This window comes from Pongo pygmaeus, chromosome 1 (assembly GCF_028885625.2).
Source record: "Pongo pygmaeus isolate AG05252 chromosome 1, NHGRI_mPonPyg2-v2.0_pri, whole genome shotgun sequence".
NCBI classification, from domain to species: domain Eukaryota; kingdom Metazoa; phylum Chordata; class Mammalia; order Primates; family Hominidae; genus Pongo; species Pongo pygmaeus.
This window is the reverse complement of record NC_072373.2, coordinates 165319278-165342297: the sequence shown is the minus strand read 5'-3', so window position 1 is coordinate 165342297 and position 23020 is coordinate 165319278. Positions and strand designations below refer to the sequence as shown.

At 39.2% G+C, this 23020-nt stretch overlaps 1 protein-coding gene across 9 annotated transcripts in view; it reads right to left on the bottom strand.

Moving 5' to 3' along the window:
- JAK1 (Janus kinase 1) overlaps positions 1-23020 on the bottom strand; it is a 235464-nt gene that overhangs the window by 103766 nt on the left and 108678 nt on the right. Inside the window, exon 1 of one of the 9 annotated variants that reach the window (XM_054484097.1) lies at positions 19049-19133. The exons of the other annotated variants lie outside the window; for them this stretch is intronic. The gene's annotated coding sequence lies outside the window, so the exon portion shown is untranslated. Of the gene's footprint in view, positions 1-19048; positions 19134-23020 lie in introns of those variants that run through there. 9 annotated transcript variants of the gene reach the window in all.

Genomic DNA, 23020 nt, shown 5'->3' with positions numbered 1-23020 from the left:
ATCTTCTTCTGTTTTTTTTTTTTTTTTGAGAGGGAGTCTCACTCTGTCGCCCAGGCTGGAGTGCAGTGGCGCGATCTCGGCTCAGTGCAACATCCGCCTCCCGGGTTCACGCCATTCTCCTGCCTCAGCCTCCCAGGTAGCTAGGACTACAGGTGCCCGCCACCACACCTGGCTAATTTTTTGTATTTTTTAGTATAGACGGGGTTTCACTGTGTTAGCCAGGATGGTCTCGATCTCCTGACCTCGTGATCTGCCCGCCTCAGCCTCCCAAAGGAGAATGTCAAAGTCTTTAATGCTAAGAAACAATATAATTTCATGGCTGAAAAAAAAAAGGTTTTTTTAAAAAAAAAAGTTCAAATATACAAAGATATAAAAAAATACTCTTTCGTAAAGAACAACTTTGATGAAACCTTTTAGATGTACTGTGTGATTTTATGTCTTCAGTCCACTATAATAGAAAGGCTCTTTTCAATGACTGCCCCAGTAATAACAGGATAGTAGCAGAACCTTTCTGGCCTATAAACTAAGCCTAGTTAGGAAACAAGACCCAGAAACATTTATACTTGTCTGAACTCTTGATTCCATGTTATTACAAGAACTAAGTGAAGACCTGAACCAAGATCATCAGCCTTCTATTAAGGCACACAGATGATCTGATTGGCTCGGGCTTAACGGTCATGTTTCAGCTTCATTTTATTGCTCCGCTTCCCTCGACACCAGAACTATTTATCTCCTCTACTTCTCAATACTAAAACCATTTATAAATCCCAAGAACAGTATTCACTGTAAATCAAACTAGTAAGTAAACTCGTTCTCCAACACCAAACCATACACTTTCATGTTTCTCAACTAAAAGTAGAGTTCATTACAAAAGAAACTGAGAAATACCTCCTCATGAAGTCTCTCTTAATATTTTATGTCTACATAAGGATATGATGTGGGTAGAGGTAGACGGCAGCACTAATGTCTCAGGATCTGCTTTCTAGTGCCCCCCAAAACAGAATCACAGGTCTTTACCCTCCCCTGGCATTCTTAATGTTATAGTTAATAATTAAAACACTTAATTAACTGAACTAAACTGAAGATCCACCTAGCATTTTTTTCTTTTCTTTTCTCTTGAGACAGGGTCTCACTTTGTTATCCAGACTGGAGTGCAATGGCATGACCATGGCTCATTGCTGCCTTGAACTCCTGGGCTCAAGAAATCTTTTCATAGGAACTGTTGGAGCAACTGTTTGGAGAACTACTACCTGAAAGACAATAACATATTTTTCCCTAAAGACATTCTTGCCCCCAGAGCACACTTTTCTGGCTGCCATCAACCCTGCTGCCTAGATTCAACGAAATGGGGATGTCAGATGATTCTGTGAGCAACAGATCTAGGCATGAACGTATACATGTAAGCACAACTCATACCTCTAAGGGTGACCATACAGCTAGAAACAGCAAGTGGCAGATTACCACGCATAACACAGGACAAGAAGTTCAAATATCTGATCAGTGCCAACTCCAATACATTCACACAAGTTCACAATAGTTTCACAGTTTGTAGAAGTTTGGAGTCACTAGTTTGCAGTAAGCGGAGAGCATGGCTTACTGGTAAAATGCATGAACTCTGAAGTCAGAAAAGACTTACTCATTTATAAAATAAGGTATTTAATTTCTCCAAATATTGGTTTCCTCATCTTTAAACAGGGATAATACCATGTAACACAAAACAGTTGTTCAAGGATTAAATTAGGTATATACTAGGAGCTGGGCACATAGTAGATACATAATTTATAAGGTCCTAGACATGCATATAATTCCTATATAAGACCTAAAAAAACTCACAGAAAACCACATGGTTTCATTCTGCACTCTGAAATCCAGCTGGTATTATGCCACTAGTGTATGTGTGCTATATAAGTCAATAAAAGTGGGAACCAGAGACGAAATAAGAGAATAACTACTTAGACTGTGTGTCCCCCAACTGGGCGGCTCAATACTATTCCTTTATAAATAAAGACCAGGATGCAAATATACTCTTGTGTTGTAATAGTACTAAGTTTCATTGTTTTGGAGCACACATAAAATATGAGTTCCCCAAAGTAAATGCTGCTGAATTTCATACAAATATTCACGAACATTATATATTGCCAAGCCTTCTCACTTAGAGCTGTGTATAAAATACAAGTAACTAGATGTCAACAAACCTATAAATCCTATGAAAGCAGGCACTACACACAGGCATACTGATAGCTTCAAGGAAGAAAACCGGTAAGTTGACAGAAAAACAATAGAAGGCACAACAGGAAGTCCAAAGCTAGTTACTGTGGAACAAATACACCGTGTGTGTACGTGTGCATGCAAATACACATAACTCAACAGACCTGCAGGGAATCCCTATTGTAAGAGTCATCATTTACAGAAGACCTAGCTTATATCAATTTCAATTTCTTTTTTTTTTTTGAGATAGTCTCACTCTGTTGCCCAGGCTGGAGTGCAGTGGCACAATCTCCACTCACTGCAACCTCTGCCTCTCAGGTTCAACCGATTCTTTTGCCTCAGCCTCCCGATGAGCTGGGATTACAGGCGTGTGCCACCACACCTGGCTAATTTTTGTATTTTTAGTAGAGATGGAGTTTCACCATGTTGGCCAGGCTGGTCTCCAACTCTGGGGCTCAAGTGATCCGCCCACCTCGGCCTCCTGAACTGCTGGGGTTACAGGCATAAGCCACTGCACCTGGCTCAATTTCAATTTCTTAAAAAATGAAGAAAATGAGGTTAACACGGGTTTACTATTCGTAGGCAACAGAGTCAGTAGGTGGTGAAATTTAAACCCAGGTCTTTCTACTCCAATTTATGCTATGCCCCATAAACACAGTGCTCAACACAAATTACATTTGTAACTGAACATGATTAATAAAGAGAAAATAAACTGTATTCAGTCGCTTCAGTTCAAGAACAGAAAAAATATATTTTTGGATTTTTTCATTAAAGTAGTTAAAGTTTTGGCCAGGCACAGTCAGTCACTCATGCTTGTAATCTCAGCATTTTGGGAGGCTGAGATGGGTGGACCACCTGAGGTCAGGAGTTCCAGACACACCTGAGCAACATGGCGAAACCTCGTCTCTACTAAAAATGCAAAATTAGCCAGGCGTGGTGGCGCATACCTGTAATCCCAGCAACTTGGAAGGCTGAGGCAGGAGAATCACCTGAACATGCAAGGCAGGGGTTGCGGTGAGCCAAGATTGTGCCATTGCACTCCAGCCTGGGCTATGGACTCCATCTCAAAAATAATAATAAAAAAAATAAAATAAAGTAGTTGAAGTTTTGTGGTTATTATGAGAATAAATTCTCACCATCTAGAAAATGGTTAACCCAAAATGATTAATCCCTAATGGTTCAAAAGGGCCAAGAATTTATTGTAACTTGCATCCACATCTGGGAAAAAAAAAAATTCATTCCTTAACTCTAGAGAAACACTTTTAAATATAAAATGTGACAACATGACTACAAATTCTTTCAGTTGGGGCTTTCACTGGGACTTATCCAGTTATTCTGATAATTATCAGAAATGAAAAATAAAACAAAGCTGATTTATCTTGACCAATCAAATATTTTAGGGACCAAAAAAAATAAGCAAATGAAGTCAACAATTATTTCAAATTTCCCATGGTTAGAATAGAAAGAACTGGCCTCCTTTCAGAGTCCTCTGCTCTATCAGAGTAACTGGGGATGGAAAGGGGGCCTCAGAGCTGTGATGTTACATTCAAACTCCCACAAATGGCCTACATTTTGAAAATGAAGAAACCAAAGCTCAGCGCATGACATGACTAAACCTGGGTCTCAAAGTCAACTACTATCAGATTTTCAACATGAATCCAGGTATTTGACTCTCTAAGTTTAGTGGAAATGTCTGAATCTAAAGACCAAAGGAAAAGCCTGAGGTCAGGCCAGTATCCCCTGGGACTTTCGAGTGTTCTCTAGGAGAAGCAGGGAAGATTAGGCAGGTGTGGTTTACACTACAGATCCCCAGAGAAAGCCCTAGAGAAAGCCCTACCGACTGGAGCCCAGTCGGCCTGGCGCAACTGTGTCAGCTTGGTTGTTCCTGACAAATACAAGAACGATCCAGAATTAAATAAAAATTCAAAGAGAGAAACAACTCCTGGATGAATATAATAACAATATGCAAAGATAAATTACCAAATTAGAGGAAAAGATGATGATGTCTTATGAGAAACATTTACATTTGAATGATGAAATTCGATATATCTTGGATGGAAGTAGGTATTTTGACATAAAAGATATAGAGGACACATGGATCTGAATTGCCAGGGAGAAAAAGATATACGTATACTTCGTGTGGGAATTTATCATCATTTCACTCTGGATGAAAAGTACTATGTAGAGGCAATCTGGCCCTTTGCTAGATAACCAGTATGAACCACTCTGATACTCAAGGACAATACATGACACTTTTGGCACAGGCAGCACAGTGGGGCTCTCTAAAGGACTAATACACTATTTGTAAAGGTAATAAACATGATAACTGATCAGAAAATCATTTTCTTTTTTTTTATATTGCAGACTTGATGCTAGGTTATCTTTCCTTTGCAAGATTATTTCATCAGAATATTTTTAAAGAAACAATAAAACTGATCTTACATGGAAAAAACTGAAAATGTGTACAAATCTCTAATTAAATCAAGAGTAGTGATCTGGCGTCCCTATGTTAGTTCAAGTATTCAACATTAACTCAAATATAACAATTTAGCATGTTCTATCTGGACACTATTCTTAGACTTCAAGCCAAATATCATCAAATGCCTGCCTGCCTTAGCAAAAGGTGTAATCGTAGATAACATAATTAACCAAATATGAGATACGTTTTTCTCCTAAAATTATATTTTAAGGTAGGAAGTAGAATGAGGGAAGAACCTCTCATATTACAGAGCACACTCTCAGTTGCTTACACCACTTTCCTGTTCTAAATAAAGTAACTGTCTTAATTTTTTTAAAAAAAGAAAAAGGCCAAATGAAGAATTTCATCATGTGAAAAGTACAGCATTACATTTGCTGTCTATATTTAATCATTAAGGAAATTAAATACTATATTTAATCCATGTCAAGATAAATAATTAAAACAAGCCCATTTTTATTATTTACAATTAGGCCCTATTTGGCTAATGGGAAATAACTCGAAAGTCAGAGAAGTTATTTTTTTAGTTTTCCTAATTCTTCCAAAAGACAATAACTAAACTTTATTATATCAAGTTTTGACTATGGTTATAGTTCCTCAGGAATACCTGGGCTCTCCTAATTAGTAGCACTATAAAGATTACTTCCCATATAATGGTTCAGAATTGACACCCATTACCTCATCAGATGACCATAATACCCTGATTGGTGGTCAGGTGTGATTCCCCAGAAGAAACCAAGTCTAAGAAGAGGTTAGACCACCTCTTCAATGTCTCACTGGCATCAACTGCTTGAAAACAGTCTAGGGATAGGACCTTGTGACTCTAATGCCCTTTTTAGTGTAAATTTTCAAATGTGTTAAAAAAAAAAAAAAAAGCAATTTATAAAAACATGGATTTCAAGTTAGTGGGGAGATGATAATTTTTTGTGGTAGGACAACTGGATAGTCAGAGAAAATAATAAAATTAGAATCCATCTTACATTATAGACTAAAATAAACACCCTATCATTTCAAATGACAAATATACCAAATATTAAGTCTAAGAGTTAAATATTTGTAGAATTAGAGGCATCAAAAGGTCTCTCAAACATGACACCAAAAGCAGAAGCCTTTATAAAGAAATGTGTGATTGATTTGAGTTCATAAAAATATAAAACTTCTATAACAAAAGGTCATACAAAAAGTAAACTTGAGGAAAAATATTTGTACCATATGTGACAGAAAGCTAATATCCTTAACATATGTAGCTTTAATAAATTTAAAAAAAAAAAAGACAAACACACCAGTAATAAAATGAGCAAAGGGCCTGACTAGGCAATCCACATAAAAAAAATGAGTTCTAGAACTTGAAAAAAAAAGTTTAGGCCAGGCACAGTGGCTCACGCCTGTAATACCAGCACTTTGGGAGGCCGAGGCGGGCAGATCACCAGGTCAGGAGATCGAGACCATCCTGGCTAACACGGTGAAATCCCGTCTCTACTAAAAGTACAAAAAATTAGCCGGGTGTGGTGGCAGGTGCCTGTAGTCCCAGCTACTTGGGAGGCTGAGGCAGGAGAATGGCGTGAACCCAGGAGGCAGAGCTTGCAGTGAGCCGAGATCACACCATTGCACTCCAGCCTGGGCAACAGTGCAAGACTCTGTCTCAAAAAAACAAAAACAAAAACAAAAAAAAAAAAGTACCAGTAATTAAATATCTACAGAGTAAAAGATAGATTTATCACTTTTTACTAATAAATTGGAAATTTTTAAAAAATTATTATATCCACAAATTGAGTATGATGACAGTGGTACTCTCATTTAGGAATATAAATAATATGTCACTTTTGGAGAGCAATGTGTACATGTCTTTTGACCTAGAAGTTCTAATTCCTGTATGTTATTATTGTTTGCTAATTCTAGAAATGTATTCTAAGCAAATAATAATAACATACAAGATTTAGTCAGAAGGATTTTCATCGTAGGGTTGTTGACTAACAAGACAAACATAAATGTTCATCCAGGAACATAGAATCACGGTGAAGCCACCCAATAGAAATCTACACAAAACATGTTCATGTGTTGGGGGCGGGGGGATATCATTACTGAAAGATGTTACAATAGTCATGATACACTAGCAAATGGAAAAAAAGGTTACGAAACATTATGCAGTATATAATCACCATTTATGTTGGGGATACATACACATGAATGACAGGATATTCGTGAAAATATTAACAATGGTTGTGAGACTCCAAGTGATGTTTGTCTTTTCTCTGGATTCTAAGTCTTCAATAAATAGGAATAACTTTTGTAAAAATTTATGATAAAAAAAACAAAAACTTCCAAGGAAGGGAGGCAGCAGCCAATACTGCTTTAATGCACAGAGCAACTGATTCTCCCCCGAGAAGCACTTGGCACCTTGGGCTCACAACACACCCAGCCATTCCATCCTCAGGTCCTGAGACAGGAACAGGAGCACATCAGGATGGGCAGAACCCCTAGTCGCATATCACACTACAATCTCAAACCCTGGCACCTGCTTGGAAAGCACTCCAACAGTCCACTAGCCCTTACGAAACACAAGAAGGAATCGCCTGCACTTGCCAGTTCTCTCCATGTTAACAAGATGGCAGTTCAAAAGAAGGTATACAGCAAGGGGTGAGAGGTGTCTGCAATGCACAAAAATATGTAAATTTCAAGGCATGGAAAAAGGTACTAACCCCATGGGGAGCAATTGAGAATATTAATAAAAATTATTAATGCAATTATCTTTTAACCCAGCAATTCCACTTCTGGGAATTTATCTGACCTTCTACATACAAAGTTACACAAATAGCACTATTTATAACAGCAAAAGTGCAGAAGCAAACAAAATGTCCCTTACATGGGGACTGGTTAAATAAGTCATGGTCTATTCACACGAGAAAATACTTGAGGTACTAATAAGGAAAGAGGAGGATATAGGGTAAAATGAAAAAAGCGAAGTGTGGAATAGTATATAATATATAGAGTATTTATCTTATGTACAATAAAACAAGAATACAAATATATACTTACATTAATAGGTCCTGGAGATGAGAAGAGCACTTAAGGAAACAGGGAACGAAGTTGACGGACAAACAAAAATGGGAGCAAACCTTCTCAATTTGTACCCTGTTATACCGGTTTGCTTTCTTTCTTTTTTTTTTTCTTTGACACAGAGTCTTGCTCTGTCGCCCAGGCTGGAGTGCAGTGGCGTGATCTCAGCTCACTACAACCTCCACCTCCAGGGTTCAAGCTATCCTCTGACCTCAGCCTCCTGAGTAGCTGGGATACTCCTGAGTACAGGCGCCTGCCACCACACCCAGCTAATTTTTGTATTTTTAGTAGGGATAAGGTTTCACCATGTTGGCCAGCTGGTCTTTAACTCCTGACCTCAAGTGATCCACCCACCTCGGCCTTCCAGTGTGCTGGGATTACAGGCATAAGCCACAGCACCCGGCCCTGGTTTGCTTTCTGAACCATGTCAATACAGTACCTATGCCAAACAAAATATCAATAACAATAATAATAAAATAAGAAAATGTAAAGTTTAAAAATGCTTTCCAAGAAAGCCTTGTTAAGAGGGAGATCTACCAGCCACAGTAGGAGGAGCATCAGAGCTGAACAATACAGGGATCCTCACACAGTGATCCTCCTCTATTCCCCTGGAAGAATACAGGAGAGAGGAAACCACCTACTGACCACCTACCACTGGCTATGTGTTCTGCACATGTTATCTTATTTAATAGTCTAATTAACCCTAGCAGGTATAACCAACCCCCTCTCTGCAAATAAGTAAATGGTGGCTGGCAAGGCTTTAGGTAACTTCCCCAAAGTCATAGGTCTATGATCGGACCTCATGCTCTTGTCTGCTAAAACTTGCAAAGGTACATATTTATGCGTCACAGTAAAAATTAAAATCTTCTACGTCAGCCAGCTACCCACAATCATACTTACTTCCACAGTGTTCTCTAATGTTCTTCGTTTTCTAGATTTTGAGAAGGTGCTTGTTGAATAAAGCAAACATTTTGCTGTTCTAAATTTTCCACTTACTGGGCACCAAAAAGAGTTAATTATGGGCAGTTTTTAAGGAAAAAAAGACGAACATAGTTTCAAATGAGAGTTATCCAAAAAAGTGGCAGTTCACAAAACAACTGAAAGCAGGGTCTCAAAGAGATATTTGCAAAGAGATATTTCATTGCGAATGAAATATCATTCGCAACAGTCAAAAGGTAGAAGCCACCCAAGCATCCAACAACATAGATGGATAAACAAAATGTTGTATATACATACAATGGAATATTATTCAGCCTTTAAAAGGAAGGAAATTCCATCATATGCAAAAACATGGATAAACCCTTGAGGACATTATGCTAAGTGAAATATGCCAGTGAAAAAGGACATTATGGACAATTCCACTTATAAGAAGTAGCCAGAGCAGTCAAATCCATAGATAGAAAAAGTAGAATGGTGGTTGGCAGGAGCTAGCAGGAAAAAGCAATGGGTAGTTATTATCTAATGGGTACAGAGTTTCAGTTTTGCAAGATGAAAAGAGTTCTGGAGATCAGTTGTAAAACAACGTGAATGTACTTAACACTACCGAACTGTAAGCTTAAAAATGGCTCACATGGTAAATTTTATGTTATTTTCCACAACTTAAAAAAAAATTTTTAACTGCCAGTTCAAGATATTACAGCTGACATCTGTTTTTATCTCTCTAGAAACTTCTCATACCAGGTGATTCTGTTAACATTACAGATCACAGTGTCCCACCTGACCCCCATCCATGCCTGCACTGTCCACCTTCCAGACCAAGGGGTGACATAAACACAAGTCTTTCAGGGAGATTTGATAAACAGACATCATCTTGGGGCAGGCAACTGTTCTCTATTCAAACCATGTGGATAAAACCTCATTGTGGCAGCAAATAAGACCAATGAACAGGAAGCAGAAATAGGCAGGATTCCTACTGAGAAGGGAAATGCCTTTATATCCTTGGAGTCCAAGAACCATGGGTCCTCCCCCAACCCCCTTAAGACATAGGCCAATAAATCCTTTTTTCTTTTTTTAACTTAACCAAAAAAGAATACAGGTACCCAATAGAAAAGCAGTTTCACTGAACAACAGGTCCCTGAACAAGAATTTTTTCACCACAGATTGTTTTGGAACTTTATCTGCAGTATCATATAGCTCTACTAAAACAGTAGTACACAAGTCCAAAATTTAGGTAGTAGAATTTCAAATTTAACATAACATTTCCAGTTGGGCCAGAATACTCTTATACCTCTGAAGGGAACAATGAATTTTTCCATTTAAATCTATACTATATAATATAGAGAGGGAGAGATATACAATTCATAGAAAGTTTATACAGAAATAGATTTAGAAATATAAATGTTTCCAAATTACCTGAGGTATAATATAGAAGAGAGTGCCTAAATATTAGCCTGAAATTGAGGTTTTGGGTGAAACATTCAAACAATTAAGTCCAAGAACAGGAGAGTAATACAAAGAGATCCTTGATCTGTGCCTTATTTGAAGAACTGAGATCTTCGATGCAATGCTCCATTTACTATAGGTTGCCTTGGTTTGGTTCCCACTAATTATTGACCAGGCTTAAATTTGTTAAATCCAAATCTAATCAATGAGTGTTTACTGACTGCCTAGGTATACTGACTCTCGTATGAACCAAGACACACGGAGAAAGCAGCTCATATACTGAGCATGGTGCTAGGCTCTGCAGATTTTGTCTGACTTAATGCAAGCAAAGAGGGTATCTAAAAAGCTATCATGCTAGGTATTAATGTCAAACCAGTTTCATATCTAGAATCTGAAAGACACAGCATAAAGCTGAACAAAGGTGCCTGAGGCAAAATCTTAAATGTGAACTGTGTTCCCCAAGGAGTGTAGCTATAAGTTTGTCAGAAGTTGTTGCAAAGATAAACTAGCCTTGTTGATTTCACAGAAGCAGATCTCACCAATAAAATAACTTTCAAACACAAGGAATACTATCCATGTGAAATCATTATAACCACTAATCAGCACGAGATGCATGTTCTGAAATTGCTTTTGGGCTTCTCTCTTCATCATGAAAGATTATCAGCCAGTAATTTAATCATAACGGGGGAAAAAAGAAGACTATTTTTCGTGGAAGGCTTTTCAACACTCACTGCAACACACCTGGTAAAAATAAAATGACAAAGCTTATCTCTCCCACAGGATTATCTTCCAGCCATTTAACGTGGCTTCCACCTCACACCTCCAGAGTAAATCTTGGAATGTGGCAGCCCAGAATGTTAATGGTACTTGGAGGGAAATCAAACCCTTAGAAATACTGCTCAGAATTCTTGCAGTCTCTAAGGCTGTATATTCACCAAGGAATCTACAGAACTTGCTGTCCTAGAAGTAAGAGAGACCACAACATATTTAAGAACCAAAAACAGTCAGCAGGGCTGGAGTGCTGAAGGCAACAATGGGAATGGAAGGAAAGGAAGGCTGTGACCATGAGAGGCTCTTTATACCATGCTAAGGAGTTTGGATAGACTTAATCCTAACGGTGAAAGATTTTAAGCAAGGCAGTGATGTGTTCAGATTTGCATTATAGAATTGTTTATCCTGGCATCACAGAAAATATCCCCACTAAGCAGAAAAACACCAGTCATCAAAGTAGAATACGTTTCCCAACTAACAAGAAGTTAAGCAAAGGGCAATACATCACTGTCTTAGGGAAACCAGCAAACTTAGGTGATTTTAACCTGACTGATGTAAAAGTCAAAGCCCCGCCTCTACTCCTATTAGTCATGCAAAAATGTACTGCATTTACTAGGGTATTTCATCAGCCTAGAAGTGACATAAAGTTTGTTTCCCTTATTATAACTCAGTTGTACAAAAATAAAAATAAAAATTCTCACTACAACTTCACATTCAAGTGCACATTCTGCACTTACAGAATATCATTTCCCAATGAGAAAAAGCATCAAAAGCAAATAAATTATTTTCATGTCCTTTGAAGAAAACTGTATCTGCCTTTATGATAAGGAATTATAATGGTCAGTATTTGACATGTTACTTGCCAGTGGGTTGCCTGTACAACAGTCAGGAAATCAGCAGCTTCCTGCCAATGTTTAAGGCCATTTGTGACTTAAGTTTCTGTTTAATTTTCCAGAATTACATACTAAAGGTCATAAAATTGGTTATAACCTTTGACACAGTAAATCTATGCATTCATCCTAATAAAGCAATTAGTAGCAGAAAAATGCTAATTGTGTGTTTTTAAAGGTTCCCTACAATATTCTGTAAAAAAAAAAATAGCTTAAATATTCTATCATAGATTACTTAAGAAAAATAAAATAAACTAACACGACTAAATACTACATTCAAAAATGATTATTACAAAGACTCTACTACAATAGAATAAAAAAGTTTGAGAAGACAGGTATATGTATCCAGCAATTAAAATTACATAATACGTACATATTTATACATTATCGATAAAGACTAGAAAAGAATAAGTAAAAACATAAAAGCTTCATGTAGGAGTAAAAAATGTCAACATTAGGCCGGGCGCAGTGGCTCACACCTGCAATCCCAGCACTTTGGGAGGCCAAGGCGGGCGGATCACAAGGTCAGAAGATTGAGACCATCCTGGCCAACATGGTGAAACCCCCGTCTCTACTAAAGATACAAAAATTAGCCGGGTGTGGTGGCGGGCGCCTGTAGTCCCAGCTACTCTGGAGGCTGAGGCAGCAGAATCACTTCAACCCAGAGGCAGAGGTTGCAGTGAGCCGAGATCGTGCCACTGCACTCACTCCAGCCCGGGAGACAGAACAAGACTCTGTCTCAAAAAAAAAAAAAAAAAGTCAACATTAAAGAAAGCATTCTTATTAAATGCTTACAAAATTATTATTACAATTTAAAAAACTAGAACAAAGTTTTATCATTCTTAGGAACAAACCAATCGTAGGCTGATTCGTTTGAACAAACATCCACACAAGTTCAGTGCTAGCCATCCAGCCAGCCCTTGGACTGAGCACCTAGAACATCTCACTCACCAAGTAATTTGATCTCTCTTCTCTCATAAGACACTGCCCTTCAGAATCCCCATGGTAAGGGGTGGACCCTAGACAATCCTAATTTCTCTTAAATAACCTCTAAATCTTCTACCCATAGATATATCTCAACCGCCTGAGAAGTATTTGAACAAATGAGTATTTTATTTCCTAAATTCTCTATGTGACTACCTTCTGCACCATTTTATCACTCAGTAACAAATCCAGCATGATGATGGATTAAAAAACAATCCCTAAAGTGGTGGCCCAGACAGGTCTTAGGTAAGTCACTTAAACGCTCTGATTCCTTTATTTCTCCACTGTAAAATCAGAAGGAGGTATTCTCAGGTGACTTCAATTTCTTACACCTCTTAAAAGTATTACAAGATTTTATGATCATTGTGTGCTAATAACCCTTAAACAGTATTTACTAGACAATGCCTATAAACTCAGAACCAAATATTCAGGTTCATGGTGGGCCTGTTCTCCATGACTTCTTAAAACCGTTAGCAATTCTAACCTGAGAAAAGTAAACAAAACTCCAAGCCAAGAAGAAATTCGTTTGACTGCTTTGCTTTCTTCCAATATTCAAAGCAATATGTATTCTCATAAGTGTCTGGCTCCCAAATACCTTTCAGAGTCTCAATTCGACCTAGCATAAGCAGTATTTTCATCAGATTGGCAACTGTGTGGCAATATTCCTCTTTCAATGTTGCCTGATCTTTCCTTACTCCACTGATTTTTTTTAAATTGAAATATATCAAGCATACAGAAAAGTATAAAGAACCATTGATCTTTAAAGAGGACTAAATAAGTCTCTTCACAGGGTTCCTACTACGTGCCAAACACAATGGCAGTGGTTCAGTGTACAAAGGTCAGCAACAGTGAGGACAGCTAACCAAGTAAGTGCAATAATGTATACATTCCAGAATATGTGGCTTCAGGCATGACACATAAGACCTTAAAGCATACCAATGCAGGTAACACACTCAAATAAATACACTAGCAGCCCTTAGCTATAAACAAGTTCTGCCTTTTTTTTTTTTTTTTTTTTTTTGAGACGGAGTCTCGTTCTGTCGCCCAGGCTGGAGTGCAGTGGCTCGATCTCTGCTCACTGCAAGCTCCGCCTCCCAGGTTCATGCCATTCTCCTGCCTCAGCCTCCCGAGTAGCTGGGACTACAGGCGCCCGCCACCACGCCCGGCTAATTTTTTGTATTTTTAGTAGAGATGGGGTTTCACCGTGTTAGCCAAGATGGTCTCGATCTCCTGACCTCGTGATCTGCCCGCCTCGGCCTCCCAAAGTGCTGGGATTACAGGCGTGAGCCACCGCTCCCAGCACAAGTTCTGCCTTTTAAAGAATTCATTCTCAGTTGGTTGTTTGAAACTTGGCGCACATTTCCCCCAGACACACTGCAGTAAATGTGGTTAAGTTTCCAAGCCAACACACAAAAGGCCAATTTAACACATAAAGTATCTGAAATGCTATACATTTGCCCTGCCAAAAGAGCAGGAAACATTACTGCAGCCAAAAAGAACCATAAGTGATTTTGCCATCTCAAAAGCAGGAGTGTGAAGGAAAGCAGAGTGTAGGTTCATAAGGGGTGCAGATGGAGTCTTGAGGTGGTGCCTAGAGGCCTTATTAAGGCAAGTGAGCTTAGGGATTGTGAAACCAAGGGCCAGGTTGGTCTGGCTTTGATCAAATCTAGGTTCCTCCACTTAAAAGCTGGGTACCTTTAAACATCAACCATTCTAAGCTTCAGTTTATTGATCTGAATTTCTGGCATAAACATTCAATAAACAACTAGGCATTTTATATAGTTTTTTCATTTGCTTGAGACTGCATAGCTTTCATTTTCCTTGATATAGGAGTATCCTTAACACCTGGCTGGGTTTATGAGTCATTATTAGAAAATGTTCAGTTTCCACCCAAAACAAAAACAATTTTTCGAAGTGTCTAGGCAAGAAATGTATAGGGAAGGGATCAATGAGAATGTATTGCACACTAGAACAAGATAGCCTCAATTAACATGAAGCAACTAACACGGGACCAAAGACAGAAGAAAAAGGAGTCTTCCAGTAACAGAAGATAAGAGGGAGATACTAGGGAACTTCCAGATAACTTATGGGCTGTTTACACAGGGAGGAAAAGAGAAGAAGAACAGTAAATAATAGTGGTAAACTCCAATAGGGTATTGGTACAAATACAGACAAACACACACATACATAAACACACATTCTCATTTAATTTTCACAATCCCATAAGGTAGGGGCCATTATTATCCTATTATCCTTTTACAGATGAGGAAACTGAGGCACAAAGAGGTTGAATAACTTGCCCATGATCACTCAGCTATGATTGATCATAAGCCATGATTCAAACATACAGACTGGTTGCAGATTTGGGAGTCTAAACCACTATCTTATTATTGATGTTTCTGTAGTGGGAAGCCAACCATTTGCATAAGGTGGTTTCCTAAATCAGAGGTTCATAACTTGAATAATATTTACCTACAAAGTTACCACTTATAAAGGTGTAAACATTATGTAATTATTTACAGATTTTCTGGCAATATTCAGTATTTGGGGTAGCAGTGGGTAACTTTCGTTAAATGCTGCTGGATCCCAGGCACTGTCTGAAGCTATTTCGTAGGTTCTACCTCATTTAAGCTTCGCAAAACTTCCTTTGTGACAGGTACTACAAAGTCCATTTACAATTGAGAAAAAATAAGGCTCAATTATGAGCCCAAAGTCACAGAGCTAGTAAGTGGCAGAGGACAGCCTCACATCGGCTCTTCCTGGTTCCAAGTCCAGCACGCTTTTCATAACACCACATCTGGTATGCTCAGACCCACACAGGTAAACACAGGACATGTTATATAACAGTCAGGTAATATAAAGCAACAGTAAATCTCGTCTGACTGAAAATGTCAAAAACAGCAATACAACTTTTAAACTAAATATTTCACTAAAGTATACCAAACTTTCTTTAGGACAGCTAAATGAACCCAACTGCCCTCCCCCAAAACCTAAAAAACAAAAAATTATTTTTTTATTTTTTTGAGACAGAGTCTTGCTCTGTCCCCCAGGCCGGAGTGAAGTGGCATCATCTCAGTTCACTGCAACCTCTGCCTCCCAAGTTCATGCAATTCTCCTGCCTCAGCCTCCTGAGTAGCTGGGATTACAGGTGCGTGCTGCCACGCCAGGCTAATTTCTTTTTTTCTTTTTTTGTATTTTTAGTAGAGATGGGGTTTCACTGTGTTGGCCAAGCTGGTCTTGAACTCCTGACCTCAAGTGATCTGCCTGCCTTGGCCTCCCAATGTGCTGGGATTATAGGCATGAGCCACCGCGCTCGGCCTCAGGTCTTCTTTACATCTAACAATACCAAGTACTATATTGTATAGACACATCAAGGCACATCTCCAAGGACCTAAAACTGCTTCAAAAACATTAGGTTAGAAGAAACAAGTTTCCTAGGTTCTCATTTTAAATACCAATGTCAGGAGAGAAAGAGAAAGAAAAGGACAAGTGACAATCCAGGAGAAAAAAGTCTCTTTGAAGAGTAGAAACATGTTTTGTTGTTGTTTTCAATGCCAGAGAGCCTCAGATTTGAATTCTAGTTCTGCCATTTATTAGCTCTGCTCATCTGGAAAATGCCAATAAGATCCAAGTCTCTGGCTATTACAAAGATTAAATTAAATATCAAATGCAAAATACATAACCCAACAACTGACACAGTAAAAGCTTACTAATAAATAGCCTCATGCCTGTGCCTACTCTCCTCCCCACGTGGGATAATGTGCTACAAATCCCACAGACCTGGGAGGACATGACCTACCCCAAGCACACCTTAACCTTCAGACTACAAGATCCTTACAAGGTGCTTTGCTCATTTTCCACCAAACCCACATCATGATTCCCATATTGTCCCAAAGCCTTTTTGCCTGTTTTATATAGGATAAGTATCTGTTTTATTATCTTGTTGTCACCACAGGTTGGGGAAACCAAAGGGCAACTATTTATTATTTATATTTCTATTACCACTCTCCAAAAAAAGGAGAGTTGAGGCTACCTATATAAATACAAAAGATATATACAACAGAACCATCAATTAAAAGAAGGATTTAACACATGTGACAAGTAATCCGATGAGGAGACAAGTAATCCGATGAGGAGACTGTAAGAAAACTGGATAGCAACTAAAAACAGGAAAATATCTTTGAGCTTTCTAGCAAGGAAACATAATGAGTTACAGATCACATTTTTTCTTTTTCTTTTTCTCTTTATATAAAAGAAAACATATCAAGTTTTTTTTTTGAGGAGAGAGATCAATAACTTGCCCGAATTTATTTATCTAAGCCACTGGCAGAGCCAATGAGTCTTCCAAAATACTTGATGATCCTTTACAAAACTGTACCACCTTATACAAGAATCAAGGATGTAATTTAACCAAATTCCCTTCAGTAAAATGTTTCCACTTTGAATCTCCTGCAAATTTTGTACAATTTGAGCAAGTGTACACAGGATTTGTGTTTATTCAATAAACAGCCGTGTGCCTACTGGGAAAGGTGACATTACGAAGAAAGAGATGGTTCCTGTCCTCAAGGGCCTCGTGACTGCATAGTGGAGGTGTGTCTGCAAAAGAACAGAAGCACAAACCAGAACATGACGTACTGGAACAGAGGATCACACACCACCAGGGGACTATGTGTATACACACCGCTTGTTGGGGTAGGGAGGGGCAGAGGAAGAGACCAGGGACATTTGAAGGGGCCTTGAAAGCTATGGAATTCTGACAGATGGAGAGCATGAAGCATGGGAAAAGTGCATTAAATGAAGAAGAACACAGAAAAGCATGGGAAACACTGAAATCAAAATAATGAATAATCTATTTTGGGACAGTGTAGGAGAGAAATAGGAGAGTATGCTAGAAAGTTAAACTGAGGTTTTAGCATAAGGAACCTTTACTACCAGACTAAGGTGGAGTTTGGATTGTTTTCTATAGGCAATAGGGGCTTCTAAAGGCTTGTGATCAGGAGTCAGACACGGAAAGATAAATACAGCATGTGCTCACTTACAAGTGGGAGCTAAATAATGTGTGCACATGGACATAGAGTGTGCCATGATAGATCACCCAGGTAAAGAAAGCCAAAGGAAGGCTGCAGCAGTGGGGACAGTGAGTGGCAAAGGTGCTAAATACGAATACCAGGGAGGGAGCCCTGAGAGGGCCTGGGGAGGATATGGGGTGGGGCAAAAGCAAAGGGAGAGATCAGGGTTAGTCTAAGGCAGGGGGTAGCAGATCCTGGCCTGCGAGCCAAATCTGGCCTGCCGCTGCCCATTTTGAACAGCCAATAAGCTGACACATTTTTAAATGGTTGGAAAAAAAAGAAAAATATTTTGTGACAAGTGAAAATAGAAATGTCGGTGTCCATACATAAAGTTGTATTGGAGCACAGCCGTACTCACTGGTTTATATACTGTCTGTGTCTACATTGGTGCTACAATAGCAGATTCGGTACTTGTGACAGACTGTACTGTGCTCAAAGCTGAAAATGTTTACTGTCTTTCCCCTCACAAAAAGTTTTCAGACTGCTGGCCTAGGGTTTTCTGGGTGGTGGACAGAGACGGTATTAACCGAAACAGAGAAATCATCCATTATTATGATGATGGGTCAGAAAGAAAGATGGTATCAATCTTGGAGCAGTTAAATGGGAGGTGTCAAAGGACACACAGCAAGGCAGCCCAGTGTGAAATGGAAAGCTCATCCCACTGCAGGGGCCCGGCACTGGCTATCCCCTCTGCCTAGTACATTTTTCTTACAGATCATTGCACTGCTTGGCTCCTACTCATTACTCATCCTTCAGAGCTGAATTTAAATGTCACTTTCTCAGACCAGGAGCCCTTCTCCCAACCCCCCAACCTAAGCATTCACTACCCATACCTTGCTAACTTTCTCTATTGCACTTATCACCACCTGAAATTATCTTGTTTATCAATGTGTTTAACATCTTAGACTGTTGGCTACTTAAGGACAGGGACCTTTCCTCTCTTGTTCCCCAGTGTCCCCAGTGCCTTGAATAGTGTCTGAAACTGTGCAACCAGTATTTGGGGGAGGTAAGGAGCAGAGAGGAAGGAATATAAATAAAAAGGGACAACTGGAGCTCAGGCAAAAGTGGGTCATCTGCACAGTTTTCGCAACATATAAATCTACCATTCACAGAACCTTTAGAAACATCCTCACTGGGGGAGGAGGAGAAGTGAGAGAAAGAGAAGATACTCAAAAAGAGAACAGAGACATACAGAGAAAGGAAGTCCTTACTGTGTCTCAGAAGCCAGGCACCAGAAGAGCTGAGGGACATCTGCCAGGAAGGAGGTTTTCAGCAGTATGAACTGTTTTAGATAACTAGGGCAGAAAAAAGGTGTTAAAATGTGACAGCAAGAAGGTCACTGGTGACCTCAAGGAAGCAGTCTCATGAGTGTGGAGGTGGCAGTCAGTTTGCAAAGGGTTAAAGAATGAGTGGGTGGGAGGAAGTGAAGGTTTTCAAGGTATTTGGCAGCAGAATGAAGGGAAAGAGGAAAGAGAGGAGAGGTGCTCTAGGGGCAGCAGTGAGTGGATGGTTTTTTCATGGGACACAAATCTCATCATGTTACTACCCTGCTTAAAAACTTCAACTTCCCCTAATGCATTATAAGGCCCAAAAGTAATAAAGCACATAAGGCTCTGCTTGACCAGGTTCCTTCCTGCCTCACCAGCCTCCACCTTCGTTCTCTCTGCACCAGCTGCAGGGTGTTGGTCCCACCATAGGTCCTTGGCACATATTGTTGCCTCTCACTGAAAATCCTCCTCATTCTCTTAGCACAGCTCTTTCACACTTCAGATTTCCATGTATAAAAGTGTATTGCAGACCAGGTGCAGTGGCTCATGCCTGTAATCCCAGCACTTTGGGAGGCCGAGGCGGGCAGATCACGAGGTCAGGAGATCGAGACCATCCTGGCTAACACAGTGAAACCCCGTCTCTACTAAAAATACAAAAAATTAGCCGGGCACAGTGGTGGGCGCCTGTAATCCCAGCTACTCGGGAGGCTGAGGCAGGAGAATGGCATGAACCCGGGAGGCAGAGGTTGCAGTGAGCCGAGATAGCGCCACTGCAGCCCAGCCTGGGCGAAAGAGCGAGACTCCATCTCAAAAAAAAAAAAAAAAAAAGTGTACTGCAGAGACCCCCTTTTCTTACAACCCACCTCTGACATCTCTCCTGGTACTCAGCATCATTGTAACAAACAGTAATACAATTGCTGAATTGTTTTTTCAACTAGCAAGGAACTTTTCTGAGGGCAGGAGCCAAGCCCATCTTGTTCTCACATACAGTGAGATCTACAGAGAGTTGCTGAATAAAGGAACAAACATGAAAACCTAAGAGCATTTGTATTTCAGCCAGCTTGTAGATGGTAGGTGGCCTGCTTCCTAAATCACATCAGGTGGGCTTACAATTTATGTTTGGGCCAATATGACCTCCTCTGACTTCCTCCTACTTCCAACCAACCCAAGTGAATGGTTGTTCTACACAAGTAAAAACATGAGGTTCCTTGGAGTTACCACCATACATCAAATGATTTTCCCAAAAAGATAACCCGTATACTGTGATTTGTGGACTTGCCTTAAGTTTTACAGAATGGTTTTAACTGAACAAAATCAGTCAGAATATTAAATTAAGACATTATGCATATTACTTTTTAGTCTATGTTATGTGAATTAGCGCTAAAATGGGTTTGCAGGTACACCTGGCAAAAAGCCATTGTACCTCTTTCTTTATAATATAAATTGCATCTGTCCGCATCCCTGTGTGTGATCCACCAAACTAGTTTAATAACAAGATTTTTATCTGGAAAGATATATATTTGGCAGATTATTTTTTCCTCGAGTTGTTTTCTGTTATCTTTTCTCTTAGTACAACATAAACATTATTTTAAATTATAATTGAAAAAAATTGTTATAAATTATATAGCCTTACTACAACCTGATCAAATTAACTGTGCAAGCAAGCCTCCAGATATAATTGTGCTTAATTGAATAAACTGTTGTCAGTTCTAATACCCTTAAGTCCTTAAAACACCATTAAAAACAAATAAGAGTTGCATTCATTACAAATGGTTCTTAGCTATTCCTACTTTATATTCAGACCAGTCTGAGTTACCAAGTGTATGTGAAAATAACAGACCTAAACTTATGTTTTAAATACCTACAGGTCAGCCTTTTCAGCTGAAGTGGACTTTCCTACCCACTCCCCCTCCATACACATCAAATTAGGGAGCTTCATTGTCTTTCTCATTCTAGAGTGGGAAGACAAGGGAAGATACAGCTAACTCCTTTGCTGTCAAAGCATATGGGATGAGAATGACATCAATAGCTCTTTTCCAATCACGTGGCAACAACTGTTCTTGAGTATAAATAATGCCCAGACCCAAGAAACCAGTCCAACATACACAACACCAAGAAGGAAATACATTTAAAATATTTTAAAACACACATCTGTGATTAGAAGGAAGGGCCAACTCTTTGTACACTTTTACATTTTGGGTAAATCTTGCTTTAGGAAAACAAAATATGTTTATGGAAACAGAAACTGTAAAAGGGCATTCCGTAGAAACTGAATACACATTTGAGAGTCCTTTTAAACTCTTATAATTCCTTACCAGCAAAACTCCCTGGAGTATTATCTGATTTACAAGATATTTAATTTCCACACAACTCTGAAGACACCGTTTTACAAACAGGTATACATGGTGCCTCTGCAATAGCCCACAACTTGCTAAGTAAACTGAATCAGTGAGGTCAACACAGTATCTTCACATTAACTTTCCCAGAAAGTCGAATACATTCCTACCAAATTATATACCTTGGATGGCACTTTAAATTAAATAAAAGCACCTTTGTTAGTCATTTTTCCTTAAAAATAAGAGTAAAACCTAATTTACCTAGCACCTTTGGCGCTATGTAATAAACCCTTCTAGATTTGAGAAACTGCCTTCTTTTTTGATTTACTCATTGCTAACTGAAATCTAACATAGAATATATCTGTTAGTCTTTGTTTTGTATCTACTGGTGGCATCTTCCCTACTATGTTAAAACATTCTGAATATAATTTGAGGGGTTTTTTTTAAATACACATCCTATTTACCAATCATTAAAATAAAATAAGCCAGGCATGGTGGTTCATGCCTATTATCCCAAAACTTTGGGAGGCCAAGGCAGGAGGATTGCTTGAGCCCAGGAGTTCGAGACCAGCCTGAGTAACAGAATGAAACCTCTCTCAACAAAACAATTTAAAAATTAGCTGGGTATTGTGGCACATGCCTGTGGTTCCTGCTACTCAGAAGGCTGAGGTGGGGAGGACTGCTTGAGCCCAGAAGGTCAACGCTGACTTGAGTTATGACCACACCACTGCACTTCAGCCTAGGTGACAGAGCGAGACCTTGTCTCAAAATAAAATAAAATGTAAAAATAGCTAGCACATTTTCAGCTCATGCTGGCATCATTTCAAAATCTTAAGCATAGTCATTCAACCTTCAAAACAACCTCAGAGGTAGGTACTGTCTTTATTGTCATTCTATGGATAAGGAAACAGGCGTAACTTGCTTGCAATCTCACAGCTAGGATCAAACCACACAGTGTAGATCCAGAGCCTCCAAAAACAGACTATCAGAATCAAAAAACAAAACAAGGCTAAAAGACAATCAATCAGTCTGTTTTCTACTCAGAGGTACCATAAATTGATGTGATTTAGTCTCCTACAGCTGGCTTCAAGTTATTACTGTCTTCTATGCAGACGGCCGCAGCTCCTCTTCCTAGGTTTCACAGTCAACCTCTCGCAGATCACTCTTAAGTAACTTTCCCTGAGTTAAAGCAAAGATTCCTCACTGGTGTTTCACCCTGAAGAAAACCTCTTCTTTGAATCTGTCTACAGAAATTCTCTGAAAGCAGCTTCTTATATTGTCCCCAGACCCTCTTACATACTTCCTAACCCCTAAATGAGACATCTGAAATTGCCCTTTTCTGCTAGAGATGTGAACTTTCACTTCATTTATGCTCAACAACTTGACCTCTTCTTCACGGCTTGATGATCATTACCAACACCAAACACCATACTGTGCTGTGATTAACAATGCAACCTCAAATTGCCAGCATGTTGACAATGGTGTTTGCCCTCCACTAAATGCCCCAGATTGTTTCACTTTTGAGTTTTGGTTCTCCTTGTCATAAACCAGTAGAAACTCCTTATTCACTTCTAAGATA